At 36.4% G+C, this 20,927-nt stretch overlaps 1 long non-coding RNA gene across 1 annotated transcript in view; it reads right to left on the minus strand.

The window, feature by feature from the left end:
• Positions 1-6,562: 6,562 nt before the first annotated feature.
• The window catches only part of LOC105466174 (uncharacterized), a 118,170-nt gene continuing 103,805 nt past the window's right edge, over positions 6,563-20,927 (minus strand). Inside the window, exons 8-10 of the long non-coding RNA XR_011607778.1 lie at positions 14,276-14,407; positions 13,849-13,928; positions 6,563-8,499 (exon numbers count right to left, since the gene is read on the minus strand). This is a non-coding gene — a long non-coding RNA (uncharacterized lncRNA). The remainder of the gene's footprint in view (positions 8,500-13,848; positions 13,929-14,275; positions 14,408-20,927) is intronic.

Here is a 20,927-nt window from a genome sequence, read left to right on the forward strand (position 1 = left end):
GCAAGAGGCTGAATAAGAAACAAGTAGGAGAATTTATTCCTTTAGACCCCTCCCTGTCTCACTCCAGTTCTGCCAGTCACTGCATTCTGGGATTACTATTTCAATTGGATGGACCTTGTTCTATGACTCCAGGCTTTCTCTGGGTTCCTTTTGCTTGTCCCTACAGGATTAAAGAAGATAACAGCTTCCCAATGTTGCAAATCCCGGGATGCCTTAACACCTTGTATTGGCTTCTGTAGTTCTGCCCACACCTTGGTAAACTCTACCTCATTGAACTTTCTTTTTTTCCATTGCCCAGGCTGGAGTACAGTGGCATGATCTCAACTCACTGCAATCTCCATCTCCCAGGTTCAAGCAATTCTCCTGCCACAGCCTCCCCAGTACCTGAGATTACAGGCACGTGCCACCATGCCCGATTAATTTTTGTATTTTTAGTACAGAAGGGTTTTTGCCATGTTGGCCAGGCTGGTCTCGAACTCCTAACTTCAAGTGATCTGCCTGCCTCAGCCTCTCAAAGTGCTGGGATTATAGGCATGAGCCACCACTCCTGGCTCTCATTAAACTTTCAGTTAAACCTTTTGAGTATGCCAGCTGTCCCATGCTGAGACCCTGATTGTAACAAGAGCCAAGTTCATGTTGCTCTGACTATTAGACATCCAAGTGAAGATATACATAGGCAAGCAGAAATGAGTTGGGAGAGACCCTAAGGCTGGGGAAGTCTGGGATACAGAAAAGGTAAGAGTCTTCAGCAAATAAAGTTGGAGTGGAGGCGTGTACCTGTAGTCCCAGCTACAAGGGAGGCTGAGGTGGGAAGATCACCTGAGCCCGGGAGTTCAAGGCTGCAGTGAGCTGTGATCATGCCACTGCACTCCAACCTGGGTGACAGACCAAGACCCTGTCTCTAAAACAAAAACAAAAACAAAAACAAAAAACAAAACAAAACAAAAACCAAACAAAAACAAAACAAAAAAAAAGACTTTTTACCATATAAGTGCAAAAGGAAATAGTTATCACCTTTTGCTCTCCAGGAAAGCAACTGTCTCCTCTGTTGACCAGGCTACCTTGCTGAATGGTAAGATGGGAATCTTATTAGATTCAAGGAAGGCCTGGACTACTTCATCCTCGTATTCAGGAAGCCTGACATTCAGTACTAAAACCTGAAATAGTTACTCTCCTTCCTTTAAGAGTCTAGCAAGACTAATCTCCCCATGCCTCACATCGCTGTTTACCTTGGTTAATAATAGAGGCCCAAACGTCTCAGGCATCCATTTTCTTCGGGACTCTCATTTTCCTACTGTTGTGTATATCCCTATCATATGATTTGATACTTCCCTCCCTTTCAAACTTTTACTTTCAAGCAATTTTAGTTTCTAAATGATAAATTACTTACTCTATGACCATAACGAACTTCTCAAAAAATGGTTAACAGTTAGCCAAGAAGAGAACAAAATTAATTCACTTCAGCCATTTATTCACAATTACAACAGCCACAATGCACTTCATCACTGAACAAACTCCATGATAGACATTTGGCCACCGGGACAAGGAGCCAGATTAGACTGATCATTTTTTTACTATTTTGGGTTTGCACTGACATACATGGCCATAAACAGTTAATTGGAGCTATAAATACTTCCAGCTAAGTTTAATTAGTTTTCTGTACAAAATCCCAGGTTATAATAACTGTGGTGATAACTCTGGACAAAATTTTAAAATTCCATAGGAAGTTTGTTTTAAAAATTGACCTAGAATATGCTCTGAGAGAAAAAAGAGAGAGAAAAAAAGAAATTGAATAAAGGAGCAAGAAATCAGAGTATGAAAAGATTAGTTACTCTGTAAAAAGCCAATATGATTGTAGAGGTATTAAAATCCCTGTAGGAGATTTACAGAGAAGTCTGCCCTGGATTAGAATTTGATATCAAATAACTTAACTGAAGTCATACAATTTCTGTGCCATTTGTAGTTGAGTTAATAGCATATGTTCCTGGAGGATTACAGCCAATGATTAAGGAAATTAGGTTTTGTTTGAATTTAATTTAGTTATATAAAACTGCTACTATAATTTACAGCTTTGATATTTAATATTTAATAACCCAGATCTTAGAAGAATACTAGATATAGCTGTGTCATTATGCTTTGAAATATTATTCCCATAAGTCATTTATATTTGCTGGCTGATAAGGATGTTCATCAACTAGATGGACTCAACATGAGTCCACTGATAAAACCAATGCAGTTTTACAGTTTGCTGAGTCCCTTGTATGTTTCCACTCCATTTCCCACACCCGTAACTTACTGAATCATAAATTATCTGGCCAGTCAATTGTCATAATAAAGAAGCATTACAGCCTTTTCTTCAACAGCCAGCTGTGGGAATGACTCAACTCTGCTTTCCTCTCACATTTTATGTATCTGTGGCATTTAGTCATTAAAAATCATAGTAATTTCTCCGTAAATATTGCTCCATCAATATTTTTTCTTGTTTTCCTTTTGTTGCATTGCTTCTTTTTTCCCTATTCATCTCTTTGACTTTTTATTTCTCTTTTCCCATCATTTTTCTGAGGAAAAATGATAAATAGTAATGACTCCAATTTTTCTTTCCTAAGTATATATAGAGACAGATTTGAGTTTTCTTTTTCTCTGATTTATAAAAATTAATCCTAATTTATGATTCTATAGATTGGCATTTGTTTCCAAACATTCATATTTTTTCTCTCATATAAGAATATTTAAACTATTTAAACTCCTTTTATCTTTTAGTGTTTCTGACTTAAACTTTTTATCTCCTTTATTTATATGTCTTACTGCTTTTACAGCTAACAGGAATCCTTCCAGCCTGCTATTCTCTCTAATTTTATTCCTCTCACTTGCTTTTACTTCCTAGTTTAGGCTTCCTTCAAAGACAGGTCAAGTCAGCCCTTACATATCAATTAAAAAATGAGACAGAAAATTTAAGAACAAAAAAATGGTGAGTTCATAAGCTACAATTTATAATCCCAAAGATTTTAGAGTCTATACAGAGGGTTTAGGTGAGAATGCCCATTTTTAAAATTTACTTTTTATACTTACATATATATGTATATAGATGTCAAATATTAAACGTTGACCAGTACTTAAATATGCAAGTTGAATACTCAAAGAATGTTTGAAGAGAATGAAGAAATTCATTAATACATCTTAGAAACAAGTTTCCTTTGTGTTTTACTGCCCACTTTCCAACTTGGATTCCAACTTGGAGAACATTTTGTAATAATAACAATAATAAATGTTAATAAAATGTTAAATGTTAATAACAAAATGTTATTACTAATATTATTTTTTTAAAAGTATAGTGGTGTGCCTAGGTGGCAATCTTGACTTCACCATTTTATAGCTGTGTGACTGAATAATTTACTTAACCTCTCTGTGCCTCAGTTTTCAAATTTGTAAAATGGGGATAACAACAGTACTCTGTGGACAACGTTCTTATGTTAATTTATGTAAAATGCCTAGAATGATGCCTCATCCACAGTAAAATCTCAATAACTGTTCAATATTGTTATTATCTGTATTATTATTTTTGTTACTATGAAATAAAGCACCAATTAAAAGGAAATAGCAGACCAATGTAAATGCTAAGAAGCAAACAAGCACCACGGCAGTAACTGGAAAGTATTTACAAAGTCTATGATTTTTGGCATGTATGTTGCATAATTTTGGAGGTAAAAATTCTTTGGTATTGTTTGGAGTAGCCACAACACATTTTGAAGTGACCAATACAGTATCAACAATCACTAGTTCAAAAGTTACCCATGTGAGTAGTTGAAAGAAAAGTCTACATCAAACATATTTGAGAAGCAAAGTCCATTTGTTATCTGAATATAATGAGCTGCTTCAAATCATGTAAAGCTTGAAGCTCTGGTGGATATTAAAAATTCCATCTCAAAAACTACAGAAATAGTATAGTTGCACTAATCTAAAAAAAAAATCACGCCATAAAGCAGCATCCAGAACTGGATAAAGAGATTTCATATCTAAAAATAGAATCTCCTAATTTATTTGAAGAGAATTCCACTGAGTGCAGGCTGTATAGAAGACACCGATGTCCACCCTGTGAGGAAGGTAAGAACAGAAGACTGTGTAACAGAAGCAATGGTAATCCTTAATATTGAATACAAATGAAAGGAAGGAGAGAATTTGCTATGTTTCAATGAATCATAAAATAAACCAGAAGACACCAAGAAAGAGAAAAAATTCAAAATGTCCAAGAAAAGAAACAAGATCTATTTCCTGTACTATGTTTTCATTTATTCACAAACCAGATACCATATAATGTATACTGGAAAGGGGTAAAAATATACATAATGACTAATACCAAATAAAACATCTTCCACTAAAGGAAATACAAGCAGAATCTGCAGGATATAGACATACTGCAGCAGGGACAATAAGAAATGTGGCTTTACGCCAGGCACAGTGACTCATACCTACAATCCTAGCACTTTAGGAGGCCAAATGGGGAGAGTCAGTTGAGCCCAGGAGTTTAAGACCAGCCAGAGCAGCATGGCAAGACCCCAATTCTACAAAAATTTTAAAATTAGCTGGGCATGGTGGCACACACCTGTAGTCCCAGCCACTCAGGAGGCTAAGGTGGGAGGATCACTTGAGCCTAGAGCTTGGGGCTGCAGCGAGCACTCCAGGATGGGTGACAAAGTGAGATCCTGTCTCAAGAAACAAGGAAGGAAGGGAGGGAGGAAGGAAGGGAGAAAGGGAGGGAGGGAGGGAGGCTGAAGTGGCTAATGATGAGCATTCCTGGGAACAAGATTGTTTGTGATACAAAGCAATAGAAGCATAGTCAAATTCAGGTCTATTACAAAGTTATTTTCAATTACCTAAAACATTTTAAATACCCAGATAGTTATGACTTAGGAATACCAGTATTTGAGGATCAGAAAATTTGAGTGTGTGTCACATCTTTGCCAATTACTAGCTCCATGATCTTAAGCAATCATTAAACTTGCTGAACTCATTCTTTCCATACGGAAAATAGAGACAATAGTGTTTACATACTATACCTTATAAGGGTTTAATAATAGTTCAATTAAATGATACTTTGAAACATGAAGCACTGCTGGAATGTAAACCATTAATGGAATTCCGCTCTTCTTAATTTTTCCATTGGTGAAGATGTTACTATTTTTTCATATTATTTATGATATATAAACTAATTGTTAAGTCTAAATCTCTGTTCAATATATGAAAAAACATCTAACTCTCACACTGGTCCCAGCTATAGCCTCTGGTACATCATATAATTAAATTTATCTACCAACCAATGCTATTTTTAAAATATTTAATGATAGCTACCATAATACCCTTTTTCCATCTGTATATTACAGAAGTTCAAAGGTTGGTTAATGTACTGGTGTAATGACATCAAGCTCTGATTGTGCCTGGTTCCTTTATTTACTCAAAATACAATGCAGTTGCTAAGGCTTGGAAATTCTCGTCCTTTTTCTCTAGATTCTCTCGAGTTTGTTAATATTTTTCTTAAAAGTTGCTGCCTGCACCTATGACATACTCTTGCTTACCCAGGACATATGCATCACCACCCTATATATCTCTTCTCTTTGCCAACAGAAGTCTATTGTTTTCAGATATTGGGAAGTATTTTGCTTAAGAAAGTCAGCCCTGTCCCTGGACCCAAGAGGTGAGTGTTGATTAGTTTAAACCAATCACAACAAGTCTATTACTCTGCCATTGTCATGGCCACATGGTGCAGCCTTGACCTCTGAGATACAGAGGGAAGTCTTCTGGCAGGGTTTGTAGAAATGATTTAACTCTTTATAAGACTCCAAACGTGGATTCACTCATTCCTGCCACTGGAATACTTACTTCCGAAATCGTAATGTTTGGAAGGGCTGCAGACAACTTGAGATGATGTTAGGAGGAAACTCAAGATTATTGCAGAACTGCCAATCCAGAGCCCTTTCATCATTAACCCACTGAATTAACAAAATGTTAACTTTTCCTTTTTCCAAACATTTGTATGTGAGATAATAGATTTTAGTTATTGTTTTACTCCCATTTCGATGTGTAGAAGAGTCTGTTGATGCACCGACACGTGCTCTTTGCCTCCCTGAGATGATCTGCTGCTGCAATAGTTTCTAGCACTCTGACAGTTTCCCACCTCAAGCACCTGCACCTCTTCTTCTCATCCTGAGGTTGCAATGCCAAAGTGGAGGAGGGGTTTAAGCCTCTTCCCCCTTATCCCCAATCAATAAAGAAGGAGATTTGGTGGAGTTGGAGGGTTCAGCCTTCCCACACCTGGCGGGACATTTCCGAAGTGAGTTTTCTCAGAGGATTCCAAAGGAGTCCCAGTTGCCTACAGTAGAAACTTCATATTAATATGCCATCTACTGGCTCTTTTACCTTCCTTTTCTTACTTTTATGTTTCCTACAAATGTGCTCTACTTGACTTTGGGATCACCTCCTAAATAAATTACATAAGCTAAAACCTTGTCTCAGGGTCTGCTTTTGAGGAGCCCAACTCAATATGAATTGAGAATTCTGTTACTTGCAGTTGAAAGCATTCTAATGCAAATCCGATAGAGCAGCACTGTTCAGTAGAACTTTCTGTGACAATGGAAATGTTCCATATCTGTAGTGGTCATCATGGGAGGTAGCCATGAGCCCCGCGTGGCTGCTAGAACACATGAAATGTGGCTAGTATGACTGAGGAACTGAATCTTTCCTTTCCTTTTAATTAATTTAAATTTAAATGACCACATGTGGCTAATGGCTACTATATTGGACAGCATGGCTCTAGATGCATTTCAGGGAGTATAGAATGAATGAAGCAATTACATCCTTGCCTTAGACATCAGAATTATATTCCACAACCATATATTTTGCACAATAAAGAATTAGGCTAGGCCAGACTCTGTGAAGAATACAAAGATGAAAAAAAAAACAGCTCCTGCCTTCCAAAACTCAGTATATTCAGGGAGGCATACATACAAGTATATACATACACAGGATACACATTGCAAGAGTGGCATAAACAAAGCACATTTGGAAATAAGAGGATGCACAATTGATTTCTACTGTGGGAATCCAAGAATTCTTCACTGAGGTAGCAATTGAGATTGGTCTTGAAAATGAATAGAATGTCTTTGGGGAGGGACAAATGGAAAATTACATTTATAACAAAGAAAAGAGACACATGGAAGCGATATAAACAAGAGATATGAGAAGGCAAGCAATATGGTAAATCTGGGCTACAGACCAAGACTCTAGGTTAGGTCCAGAATATGCAGAACTTTGAATTCCATGTGAGCACACTTAGATTTTTTTTTCTATGAGAAGTAGTCATCAAAATATTTGAACTTGGATGTTGATGATGGTATTGTCAGTGACATAACCGGTTACAGATGGAAACAATAAGAGACATGGAAATCAGGAGTTTACAGCATTACCCCATATAAGAAATAATATTGATGTTACTTTGGCTTATAGCATCAAGAATAAAAATGAGAAGGAGTTTCAAACCCATCCCATAGGTAGGCGTGGCAAGTCCTGACCACAAACTAAAAGTAGGCTATGAGAAAGAGTTGGAGATGGCCCTGAAGAGAACATATGAAACAAGCATGTTTGAGGGGGGAAAATAATGAGTCTATCGAGATGAAAGGGATGCTCAGGAGACATCTGCACATACAAATGTTGGGTTTGATGGTCAGCTATGTCAAAAGATGCAGAGTTTAAGGAGGAAGAAGAATGAGAGGAAGCTCTTGAAGTTCACTCATAGCTCAAGGAGGATGAAAGGGTTTGGAAAAACCAAAGGGAAACAAAGGAATAGATGATGTATCTTTCTAAGAACCACATTATACTTTCACTAATAATGAGTAAAGTATTGTTATTTGTTTCTGCTACAGTGTCTTGTTGATTTGAATGCATGATTCCCATCTACTGAGGCTCTGTTTATCTATTACTCATTGCACAGAAAATTTAATCAATTTTTCTGATTGTTTTCTTTTGTATTTTTAGCCTAAGGAAGTTATTTAAAATATACTGAATAGAAGGGAAAGCTAATCATTTTCCTGGAAAAGCAAGCAAGATTGTAAAAATGGTGACATGGATGCTGTGGTGCACTGCCCATATCCCTATTCAAGATCAGGGCACTCATTTCCAGAGACAGAGTATTGGCTACTGACAGCTTGTAGCTGAGTCCTTCTCCAGAAACTGCCCTTGGCCTTGTCCATACACCTTCTTGGAGGTAGCTTGTGTCCATTAACAGGTTGCTGTAGCTCTTTTGTTTAATTTCAGTCAATTCAGAAGAACAATCCTAGCCTCAGAGCTCCCTATGGAATCAACTGAAGCCTCCGTTGCAACTCCATCACAGTTTACTTCTCCCTTTGCATTCTTTCTTCTCTTACAGGTGTTATTCCCATGAGATTCCCAAATAAACTTCCCGCATGCAAATCTCCATCTCAGCATCTGTTTCCCTGAGGAGGAACCAACCTAAGATGAATTGCAAATTAAAATCTCAGTGGGTACTTTTTAACTTCACAAAACCACTTTAGACATCATTTAAAGCATCAGGATTCTCTTTACATTTGAAAAAGAAGATTAATGAGGATGACTTTTTTAACATTCTATTAATTTAATCAGCATGGCACTAGTACAATAATGAAGAGACAAATGAATAGATGAGAATAGATATCTTAGAAATAGATCCTACAATATACAAGAATGTATTATATTATCAAGGCCATTGACATCACAAAATATGATAAAGATTAATGGCATAACAAATCAAAGAGGAAGGGAAAGATTATTCAATAAATGGTTCTGGGACAACAGGATGAAAAAAATAAATTTAATCCTTATATTGTATACTGAAATAAGTCCCAAATGTATTGAAAATATGATCATAGTTCAATTTTACTAATAATCAAAGAAGCAAATTTGGGCATCAAGGAGATACTACCTGTTGCTTGTCATATTGTTGGAAAAGAGTATCTTCACATTTGTTGATGGAATATAAATTGTTATAGTTTCTGAAGCACAATCTGACACTCACTATGCAAATTTGAAATGTATATGTCTTTGATTACTTGAATATATATAATATTAATAATATATGTATATATAATAAATTTCACAAACCTTAAGAGTTTTTACAAATTTATATACTCATGTACATGTAAAAATAAGTGTCATCATTTCTGTAACCATCAGTCTGTGGGGCTCAGAAAATGACACCCTATAAGTATGGCACTTTGACATGCTGAGTACTTTGAACTGAAGAACACTGGAAGGGCTTCAAAAGCAAGTTCTCTCTGACCTTCTCTTGCCCTCCTGTCTCCAACTCCTTTCTCCCCAGAAGTGAGTCAAAGCAACCAGAATTTCCCTTCCCAAGGCAAGTCATAGAAACCAGAAGCCCTCTCCTCCACAGCAAGTCCTAAAACCTACAAAAGTAACTCTCTCCCTTCTCTTTTGAAGACCCTCATTCCAGAGGGGTCCAGCCCCATATCCAGGAGGAAAGGATGCTACACGAGAAGCCAAGAAGAATTTACATGGATAGGCCTTACTGGGTTCCTCACCTGAGTCTGTCACCATTAATTAGATGATACCCCTTTGTCCAATCACATTTCTACATGGCTGTCCCCAATCTAAGGACAAAAACAGTTTCCCCTCGAGTCTTTGAGTCTTCATTTTTGAAGGCTTCCATGTCACAAAAAAACTTTGATTAAATAAATTGATGTTTTTCTCTTGTAAACTTGTCTTTTGTTATAGGAGTATCAGCCGTGACCCTTATGACAGGTGAGGAAAGGTATCACACGCTTTCTGTCCCTACAAGTCAAATGAAGATCTAAAACATTTTCAGCACTTCGGATGTTTTCCTGGTGCCCTATCCTGGATAGTAACCTTCCCTAACCCCTACAAATAAGTGAATAAGACAGAGACCATGTCCTAGCTTTCATGGAACTTATGGTCTACTGAGGAATACAAATTGTTTACTTAAGTAAACAATTACACAAACGATTGTTTATTAATAATTGATATTACTATTACAGTGGAAAACTCAAAGTATGAAAAGAGAAATGTAATTTAGATAGGTGAACCTGAGAAAATACAAACCTGAAGAAGTAATCTTTAATGTGAAGAATGAGTAGGAATTAGTTAGGTAAAGCGAATAGGGAGGAAAGAGCATCCCAAGGAGAGGAAACAGTATGTGGCTCGAGTAGGAAAAAAGCTTCAAGGAAATAAAAAATAAAAATAGTGTTGGTAAGCAGAAAAGAGGTAATGCAGGAAACTGGAGGAACAGACAGGAGCCAGTCCCTGCAGGGTCTTATAAACTGGTTAAGGATGTGTGTTTTAATCTAATTGTAATGGAAAACTACTCCATGGCTTGAAAGGAAAGTGCTTTTTTAAATGATCATTGTGGACCACTGTGAAGATAATGCGTTGTTAAGAAGACAGAATTGAAGTTGGGAGCCACTTTTAGGCTATTGTAAGAGACGATGATGACTTGGACCATAAAAGTGGCTTTGAAACAAAAATACATGGGAAATTAAAGACGCGGTTTGAAAGGTGCATCCACTGGATTCAATGGCTGATAGGATGAGAAGAGTAAGTGTAAAGAAGATTCCAGATTAATATAAAAGAAAAGCTCTAAAGGATATACATCAAACTGCTAGTAGTTAGCTCTGATTTGGGTTTGGGTGAGGGGGAAAGATGAAGACGACTTTCACATTTTATTCTGTATAGTCCAAATGAAAATGGTGATGATAGTGGTGGTGGTGGCATTAGTAGTAGTAGTACTAGTAGCAGCACTAATAATAATGCTAGTAGTAATAGTTTAGAGTTATTAAATGATCTTGCATTATCATCTTTAATTTATTACATTGTTTAATAAAAATAACATAAAAGATCATTTATTTGATTTTATAAACCAAAAAGCATCTGAGGCTCCTCTCAGTTTAGAAGTTTGTTTTGCCAAGTTTAAGGACGGGCCCATGAACAGCCTCAGAAGGTCCTGAGAAGGTTGGGTCACAGCTTGATTTTATACATTTTAGGTGGGCAGAAGTTACAGACAGGTATCAATCAATATATGTTGGGCAGAAGTTACAGACAGGTATCAATCAATATATGTTGGTGTATATTGGTTCAGCCTGGAGGGGCAGGACATCTCAAAGCAGGAATGGGAGGGAAGGGGGTGTTCCAGGTCATAGATGGATTCAAAGATTTCCTGATTGGCAAATCTTTGAAAGAGTTGCTTTGCCTGAAGAATTGAAATCAGCAGAAAGAGATACTTGGGTTAAGATAAGGGGGGTTGTAGAAATCAAGGTTCTTTTTTTTTTTTTAATTTATTTATTATTATTATACTTTAAGTTGTAGGGTACATGTGCATAACGTGCAGGTTTGTTACATATGTATACTTGTGCCATGTGGGTGTGCTGCACCCATCAACTCGTCATTTACATCAGGTATAACTCCCAATGCAATCCCTCCCCCCTCCCCCCTCCCCATGATAGGCCCCGGTGTGTGATGTTCCCCTTCCTGAGTCCAAGTGATCTCATTGTTCAGTTCCCACCTATGAGTGAGAACATGCGGTGTTTGGTTTTCTGTTCTTGTGATAGTTTGCTAAGAATGATGGTTTCCAGCTGCATCCATGTCCCTACAAAGGACACAAACTCATCCTTTTTTATGGCTGCATAGTATTCCATGGTGTATATGTGCCACATTTTCTTAATCCAATCTGTCACTGATGGACATTTGGGTTGATTCCAAGTCTTTGCTATTGTGAATAGTGCTGCAATAAACATACGTGTGCATGTGTCTTTATAGCAGCATAATTTATAATCCTTTGGGTATATACCCAGTAATGGGATGGCTGGGTCATATGGTACATCTAGTTCTAGATCCTTGAGGAATCGCCATACTGTTTTCCATAATGGTTGAACTAGTTTACAATCCCACCAACAGTGTAAAAGTGTTCCTATTTCTCCACATCCTCTCCAGCACCTGTTGTTTCCTGACTTTTTAATGATCGCCATTCTAACTGGTGTGAGATGGTATCTCATTGTGGTTTTGATTTGCATTTCTCTGATGGCCAGTGATGATGAGCATTTTTTCATGTGTCTGTTGGCTGTATGAATGTCTTCTTTTGAGAAATGTCTGTTCATATCCTTTGCCCACTTTTTGATGGGGTTGTTTGTTTTTTTCTTGTAAATTTGTTTGAGTTCTTTGTAGGTTCTGGATATTAGCCCTTTGTCAGATGTGTAGATTGCAAAAATTTTCTCCCATTCTGTAGGTTGCCTGTTCACTCTGATGGTAGTTTCTTTTGCTGTGCAGAAGCTCTTTAGTTTAATTAGATCCCATTTGTCAATTTTGGCTTTTGCTGCTGTTGCTTTTGGTGTTTTAGACATGAAGTCTTTTCCCATGCCTATGTCCTAAATGGTACTACCTAGGTTTTCCTCTAGGATTTTTATGGTATTAGGTCTAACATTTAAGTCTCTAATCCATCTTGAATTAATTTTCATATAAGGAGTAAGGAAATGATCCAGTTTCAGCTTTCTACTTACGGCTAGCCAATTTTCCCGGCACCATTTATTAGAAATCAAGGTTCTTATTATGTAGATGAAACCTCCAGCTATTTGGCTTCAGAGACATAGATGGTAAATTTCTTATTAGTGAACCTTAAAGGGTGCTCCACTCTCCTGATTCTGACAGCTTTGAAGGACCTTTTAAAAATATGTCAAAGAAATATATTTTGGGGTAACATACTTTGATTCTTTTCAGGGCCTGTTATCTGTCATGTGATGTTTTACTAGTCAGGATGGAATTTGGTGTCATTGCTACAAAGAGTCTGTTTCATCAGTCTTAAGATTTCTTTTGTAATGTCAATGCTGGTAGGTCACGGTGCCTGAATTCCCAAGGGAGGAGAGTATAATGTGGCATGTCTGACCTCCACTTTCCATCATGGCCTAAACTAGTTTTTCAGGTTAACTTTGGAATACCCTTGGCCAAGAAGAGGGGTCCATTCAGTCAGTTGGCAGGGCTTAGAATTTTATTTTTGGTTTATATTCTCATAAAATACTTGTTATTCTATAAATGAAATATAATTCAAATTAAAAGGCAAAAATAAACTGGAAACAATATTCCAATAAGTATCACAATGGTTTGAGATCATTTCTATATAAAAAGCTCATACAAATTATTAAGGTTTGTAAGAAGATTTCCATACCAATCAGCGATTCACAAAGGAAGAAATAGTAGTATTCAATAGACATGGCAATCAAGAAAATGGGAGTACAATCCCCTTTCTGTTCCTGTCAAATTAGCAGAGATTAAAGAAGAATCTGCAGGGGGTGGGGTGGGGACGAGGAACCCATGAGACAGGCCATCTCAAGCATTAATGTTGTGAGTTAAATTGTTGTGGTCTCGTAGTTAGGTGATATAAAAATTGTAACTATGTCATTACCATTTTTATAACCTTTGACTTGAACTTCTACCTTAGGGATTCTATTCTAAAGAAATGAGTATAAATGTGAAGAAACGTGTATACCCAAAGGCATTCCTTACAGCCATTATTCATAACACAATACTGGAAATAATATAATGCACAATGGTAAATGGTCAGGGTAATTATAGCATATTCTTGGCTCTTGTAAAATCATTTAAATGTACATGGAGAAATGTATAGGCTCTAATTTTAAGTTAAAGCATGTTTTTACATCTTCTTGGCCCAGCATCCCTCTATGCCCTCACCTGTGCCAGCCATACATAACCCTAGTATCAGAAACCAGATTTTATCCCAATCTAGCCAAAATTAGGCCATCTGTGGCAGGCCCATTTACATACCTGCCTATGGGATCCTGTCTTTCACTCAGAGCTCCAGCCACTCCATTTAAAACAGATGCTATTCACTCTGTTTGGGCAACCTGCAAAAGAACTCAGGTATATGGGGATTACTGAAATCAGTGACTGTCTATATGTCATAAGAAACACATTTCAGAAGAAATAAATTATAAACTCGGAGCTGTGAGATAAGCTGAAAATCTATTTAAAATAAAGAGTGACGCTATGTGCTGAATATAGATAGAAGAGAACAACAGCCTGTATGAAGGTTAACAAAAAGGAAAGCTGAGAATCCGTACTTCCCAGTGTAACCAGTACTCCGCCCTGTAGGTAACAGGCACTCAAAATTTATTTGTTATTGATGATGTTTTAAGATAGTTTGTCTTCCCACTAGAAGCCAAAGTATTTGAAGACTAACTTGCTGACTTACTTGCTTGTGTAGACACTTGCATAGCTGGAACAGTGTTTACATCCAAGATGTACTTATTTCATTCCCGAAACAACCAGCCTTGAGAGACGTACACTGAAAAAGTATAGACTGAATAACCTCTGGGGAATGGAACTGGGAAAAGATAACAGAAGAGAGTCCTCTGTTTATTTATTCACATACTTTACTTTTTACATCATAATTTCGTATTATTTTTGACCCTTTTTTACAATTGATGTGTATTTTATTAAAACTAAATATGTAAAAGCATATTACTATGTTTTACCTTATCTTCCACTGTTTTAATTATACAGGTATCAGAGGAATATAGTATATATGTCGTATATCTATATATTACTCATCTTCAAATCCAGGATAAGAAATAGCTACTCAAAGCAAACCCAAGATGAAAGTAATGCTGTTAGTGATGGTGGCAGCAGTTATAATAGCAGTAATAACAGTAATAACAGTAGTAGAAGTAGTATTAGTAGCTAGTAATAGTAGTGCCTTATGTATGTTTGGTCAACCCTTGTGGTTTTCATTGACCTTACATTATTTCCTTCGTCCTATCAAACAGCACTGTGAAGCCATTGTGAAATCATTCCCATTTAACTAAAGGGAGAAGTGAGACTCAAAGTATTTGCCTAACAAATGACACACAGATAATGAATGGTAGAACCAAAACAGAATTTTGCAATTTGATTCTTAAACTGGTTTCAGTTTCACTATTTTTCCAGGCACTTGCATACACAATTATCCCAAGTGGATCCACATACAATTTGGCTCTCCAAATATTAGGGCCACTGGTACATTATAATTTTAAGGGTGTTGTGCTTTTTAATGAAAAAAAAAATGTAATCCGAGAATAAGCTTAACAATAAGAGTAATAACACTAGGATCTTCTGATTTTTATTTGTCTCACATTAACGACCATTTTCCTAGTGTAGGTAAAACTAGAAAGGTGTAAAAATAAAATTCAGTGTGTCCCTGGAACATACAATTTTGAAGTTGTTCTGAGTAGGAAATAATGTTCTACAGTGGCTGAAAATGAAAATCGCCTTGCAAGGTTATCTGGATTTTGAAAATCTGCATTGTGAATCCTAAGCTTAACGTAAACTTTGTGTGAGTTACCACCTTATAGCAACTTGTGTTAACAAATGCCACCCCTAAATCCTATCATTTGATGACAATTAAGAAGTCTTATAAAAATCCTTTTCCTGAGCAACTCACTTCCTGCCAAAGAAACTGTAAATCTTCACTTTAAACTACAACATCTGCTGAGGCATGAGTGTCAGGTGGCCATTTTTAAATTGTGAATTTTAGCATCCATGCAGTCTGTCGGTTTGTTATTTTCACGTTGCTGTGAGTCACTTCTGAACTGTCATTTCCTCTTTTACATTCCTAAAGCTTTGCCATAGTCAGATACTCACTGGAATATCTAATACTCTGTTGTTACTGTAGTGGCCAAGCCCTCTTTTCCGTGTTATGGTAACTCATCCATATCATCAACACTACCAGTTCTGCCATCATCACCCCCATCTCTGTCATCATCACCCAAGAGACATTTACCCTATATCTCCTTGGGCACACACTCTGTATAAGACCTGATTCCTTTTTTCCAAAGGTACCATCCCTCTTCACTGAATTCCCAAAATTTTATTCTTCTCTGAAGTATTTCAATGTCAGGTATACATTTATTTTGTTGCATCAGTGGGATCTTCTTGCCATTTAGATTCTTATCTTTTTTTCTATCATCTTATCTCAAGATAATAGGAAAAGATGAAACTGATGCTGCTGCTAATTTTGAAGTCTTAACATTTTGTAGTAAGTATTTTCTGGGACTAAACAAGTGTACTATGCATTCAATTTGACAAGAAAGATGAGAAAGTTATGTATCAATAGAGAATACCTTGAAGAAGAATTCTTAAGCATCCAAGAATAATTTCCATCATAAATCCTTTCAGAAGGGAAAACAGGAGCTGAGAAAAACACCCCCCTCTTTAACTTATCCATATATAGTGGTTTGGGTGTTACATTTTCTTATGAGTCAGCATTTTTGTGGGAATTCACTATGTACCAAGAAGACTTTTAAGCATTTTACATACAATATCTTGTATAAATGTCACAATAACTTTAAAGGTAGCTATTATTATATACATTTTCTAGAGGAGAAAACAAAGGCTTAGAGAACTTGAATGATTTTTCCAAACTAAATAGCTAATAAGAAGCAAGAGCCAAGGCTTAAACAAAGATCTTTCTCTAGATAAAGTCCAAACATTTGGTCAAGTATGGAAAAAGTTTCTACTAGATTTTATTAGGTTCAATAAATCTATATTGTGTTAGAGCCAATAAAAATTATTGTGGGATATATTGCCTAATCTTGGTTTAGTTATTTCATTCATTATACCTGCCTTAAGCACCTATTATGTATTGGACACCATGTAGTATAAGCTCCAACATTCTGGACACAGAATGGAAAAAAAATACAGAAAGGAAAGTATTTAAGATGAATTATAAGGCAGTTAAAGTTACAAATTATGGGACAAAAATAAATAACTGGTTATGCATAAATATAATGGGAATGATATAGGGATTGCAGCAGATTATAAGTTACATATCAGTCAGAAATGCAATGCTGTTTGAAAATAACACAAAGACATAAAATATAACTGCAAATAATGTTCTCTTCATATTTAGCTTTGGCTAAATGGTTATGAGGACAAGTTATTCCAGAGCAACCATGTAATAAGCAAGCTATGGGAAACTTGAAGAAGGTCCATAGTTCTACAGTGAAAATAATTAAAAAGTAAGAAGAAAAGAAATCTTTAAACAAATACTTTAGGATTTGTGGTTATTTTGTCTAACGAAAGCAAAAACATGAACAAGGAGAGCCTTAATAACTATTTCAACATACAGAGAACTTTTCAGAGGATGGGAAAAAGTTGTTCCATTTTTCCATCGGAGAGAGAACAAAAGAAATGTATGTTCCTCAGAGGATGATACCATAAACATGTTCAGAAAGCGACATCCTAATTCTCCTCTTGGGACTTGTAAGTAGATGGAAACAAAAACTTTAAGATGATCAGAGGACAAAAGTTTCTCTTCTCACCCTTTCCCTAACACACATGCAACCAGGGTGTGCCTACTCAACAATCAACGACATACACAACTGTGCAACATAAATGGTGTTACCTTTACTGAAAGATGATACAACATATAGGTCTGAAACTCATTTGGTTGTCTACATATTTTATAAAACTGAACTTTTTACCAAAATCAAAAAAAATTCAGATAATAATTTAAATTGCTTCTCTAATTTTTTAAAGATCAAAACATGAGGTGACCTGATCCCCATTCTTAGTGGGTTGAAGGTATGTACTTCATCTCACATTAAATAGTACACATGCCCTCCATTTATCTGAGTCTCCGACATTTCCTATAATATGCATACCTGACCTATTTCATTCATTCAAGTTACCTCGTTAATCTCTTTAGACTTTTGATACTGCGACTACTGGCATGAGTTAAAGAAGGACCATTGGATGACTTCACTAAACCTATTTAGTGTACACAGTTTCTCATATGGAGCCCTCTTCTTAACATTTTATTTAGAACTAGGCAACCAAATTCTGGCTGGTATGGAGTGCCTGAGCAGTAGTGCACAAAGAGTAGACAAAGAAGAATAAACACCCCATGGTCTTCCAAAAGTATTCTATGGAGCTAGGTTTCTCCAGGTGCGATTGGTACAATGTGCCAGGAGCCACTCCAATCTTCAAAAGACTGTGACAGCTGATCTCTTGGATAATTAGTTTTATTCAATGAGGAGTAACTTAAAACATGATTTTCATATTAAAGCATTATCATATGCAAAATTCAAAAACATAAGATAAAGTATGAAAGTTCAAAAACATTTTGTCATTTGTAACAGAGAACCAAGGTTTGCATACTTTTGCATACTTTTGGTGGGTATGTTGCCGGCAATGTTTGAGGAGCATTACTAGATTTCCACCAACTCTAAATTATTGCTAAGTTATATCTCTTGTGACCTAAACCTCTCCTGAATCTCTTCTTGGAAGCCTTACAAGCACAAGGGTATGTGTCCAATGAACAAGTAAATCCTAATTAAGATTATTCCCACCAAAATTAAGCAACTCTTCATTTGAGATGTTGTTTTTTAAATGATCTCCAACACACTAATTCAGCCTAATGCCTTCGGTTATGGACACATATCTGGAGTCAGATTGCCTGGGCTCTCTATCACTCAATAGTTGTATGACCTTGAATGAGTAACTTAAGCGCCATGGGCTCCAATGTCTTCATAGGTTCTTCATAATATTGTTAAGAGGTTTAAATGTGTCAACATTTGCAAGGCATCTAGAATAATATGTGATAAACAGCAAGTGGTACAAATCTTCCTATAGGGAATGCTAAGTTTTTTTCTAAAGCTTTGTTTTCAGGTGGAAGAAATATGGCTATTCACATAATAAGCTTTATAAACTTATCCTGAGGTGATAATCTTGGGTAGAATATATCTATCAACCAACCCTCTAGTGATCCAACCTTCAGTTTAGCATTAAAGGGAAAGGAAAGTACTGAAAAATAAGGACCAACTCTCAACAACTATTTAAGTGTGTTTTGACATCTCAAAAAGCAGTAGCAAAACAAAGAGAAAGCAAGAAATAAAAGAAAGAGAGAGAGAGAGAGACAGAGGGATGGAGGGAGGGAGGGAGAGAGGGAGGGAGGAGGGAAGGAAGGAAGGATGGAAGGAAGGAAGGAGAAGGGAAGGGAAGGAAGGAGAAGGGAAGGAAGGAAAAGAAAGAAAGGAAAAAGAAGAAAGAAAGAAGGAAAGAAAGAGAAAGAAAGGAAAGAGAAAGAAAGAAAAGAAGGAAAGGAGAGAGAGAGAGAAAAAGAAAGAAAGAAAGAAAGAAAGAAAGAAAGAAAGAAAGAAAGAAAGAAAGAAAGAGAAGGAGGGAGAGAGGGAGGGAGGGAGAGGGAGAAAGGGAGAGGGAGGGGGAGAGAGGAAGGAAGGAAGGGAGAGAAAGGAAGGAAGGAAGGAAGGAAGGAAGGAAGGAGAAGGGAAGGGAAGGAAGGAAGGAAAAGAAAGAAAGAGAAGGAAAGAAAGAAAGAAAAAAGAAAGAAAGAGAAGGAAAGAAAAAGAAAGGAAGAAAGGAAGGAAGGAAGGAAGGAAGAAAGAAAAAGAAAGAAAGAAAGAAAGAAAGAAAGAAAGAAAGAAAGAAAGAAAGAAAGAAAGAAAGAAAGAAAGAAAGAAAGAAAGAAAGAAAGAGAGAGAGAAAGAGAAGGGAGGGAGGGGGAGAGAGGGAGAGGGAGGGAGGAAGGATGGAAGGGAGGGAGGAAGGAAGGAAGGGAGGGAAAGGAAGGAAGAAGGAAGGAAGAAAGGAAGAAAGGAAGAAAGGAAGGAAGGAAGGAAGGAAGGAAGGAAGGAAGGAAGGAAGGAAGGAAGGAAGGAAGGGGCTAGAGAAAGAAAGAAAATTGGGACAAACAGAAGCCCTGTCAAATAGTATTTATTTCAGAAATGTGAAAGACTTGATCTCTAAATTTTATTTTGAAGAATCACATTTTAAGTAAAAGTACAAACATTTAATGCTGTATTATACTCAGTAGCGTTTAAAGGAGACTAATTGTATTTATTTGTGAGTATTGTCTTTTACTTCTGTTTTTTGTTTTTGTCTGAAATATTTTTAAAGCACAGGGTCTATTCCAAATACCAAATAAAAAGGTTAACAACACCAAATTAGATGATGGAAGCTTATTCAAGGAGTAAGGACCCATGGTTTTTGTGCTATTATAACATATTCCATAATTAAAAGGCAGTAAAAACCTGGCGATCTCAGGTTTTTCTGATTAGCCTTCCCCAGTAGTTCACAAACATTTTGGTCTCAGGACCACTTTACAGTCTTAAAAACTATTAAGAATCCCAAAGAGCTTTTATTTATGTAGATTAACCCAATAAACATTTACCTAATTAGAAAATTTTTAACTGAGGAAAAATTTTAAATATTTCTACTTTAATGCTATTAAAAATAACATTAAACCAAATGCATGCTAAAATAAATGAAATAGTTTTATGACAAAATAACTATGCTTTCCAAGGCCCAAAAAGAAGTCATTTTTGACAAGAGTGGCATTGTTTCACATTTTTGTTAATTCCCTAATGCCTGATTTCAGAGAAGTTGAGTTCTCACATCAGCTACTGCATTCAATCTGTTGCAATATATGTTTAGGTTGAAGTATGTGAAGACAATCTGGCCCGCACAGATATGTATTTTGGAATGAGAAGAGTACTTTACTCATTTTGTAAGATAATTGTGGATACCCTTCTTTGGAACTAAACTTGGAAAGAGACAGTTTCTTAAAGTTTAGTTGCAATATGGAATCTGGAACCACATCAATGAATTTTTGGTACATATTGTAGGGATGTCTATGTGTCTGTCTTGCACTTCCAATGGATTTTTCACCTATAAATATCTTTGCAACATTGTGCATTGGCCATTTGGAAAATTTGACTCACTGAATGATGTAAATCATCCAAATGATTACACAGCAATTTTAAAATTGCATTTATTAATATACCATCAATCTTAACACCAAAGCTTTTCAGAATTGAGATGCCATCACAATCCTGGGGACATATTTT

This window comes from Macaca nemestrina, chromosome 9 (genome assembly GCF_043159975.1).
Source record: "Macaca nemestrina isolate mMacNem1 chromosome 9, mMacNem.hap1, whole genome shotgun sequence".
NCBI classification, from domain to species: domain Eukaryota; kingdom Metazoa; phylum Chordata; class Mammalia; order Primates; family Cercopithecidae; genus Macaca; species Macaca nemestrina.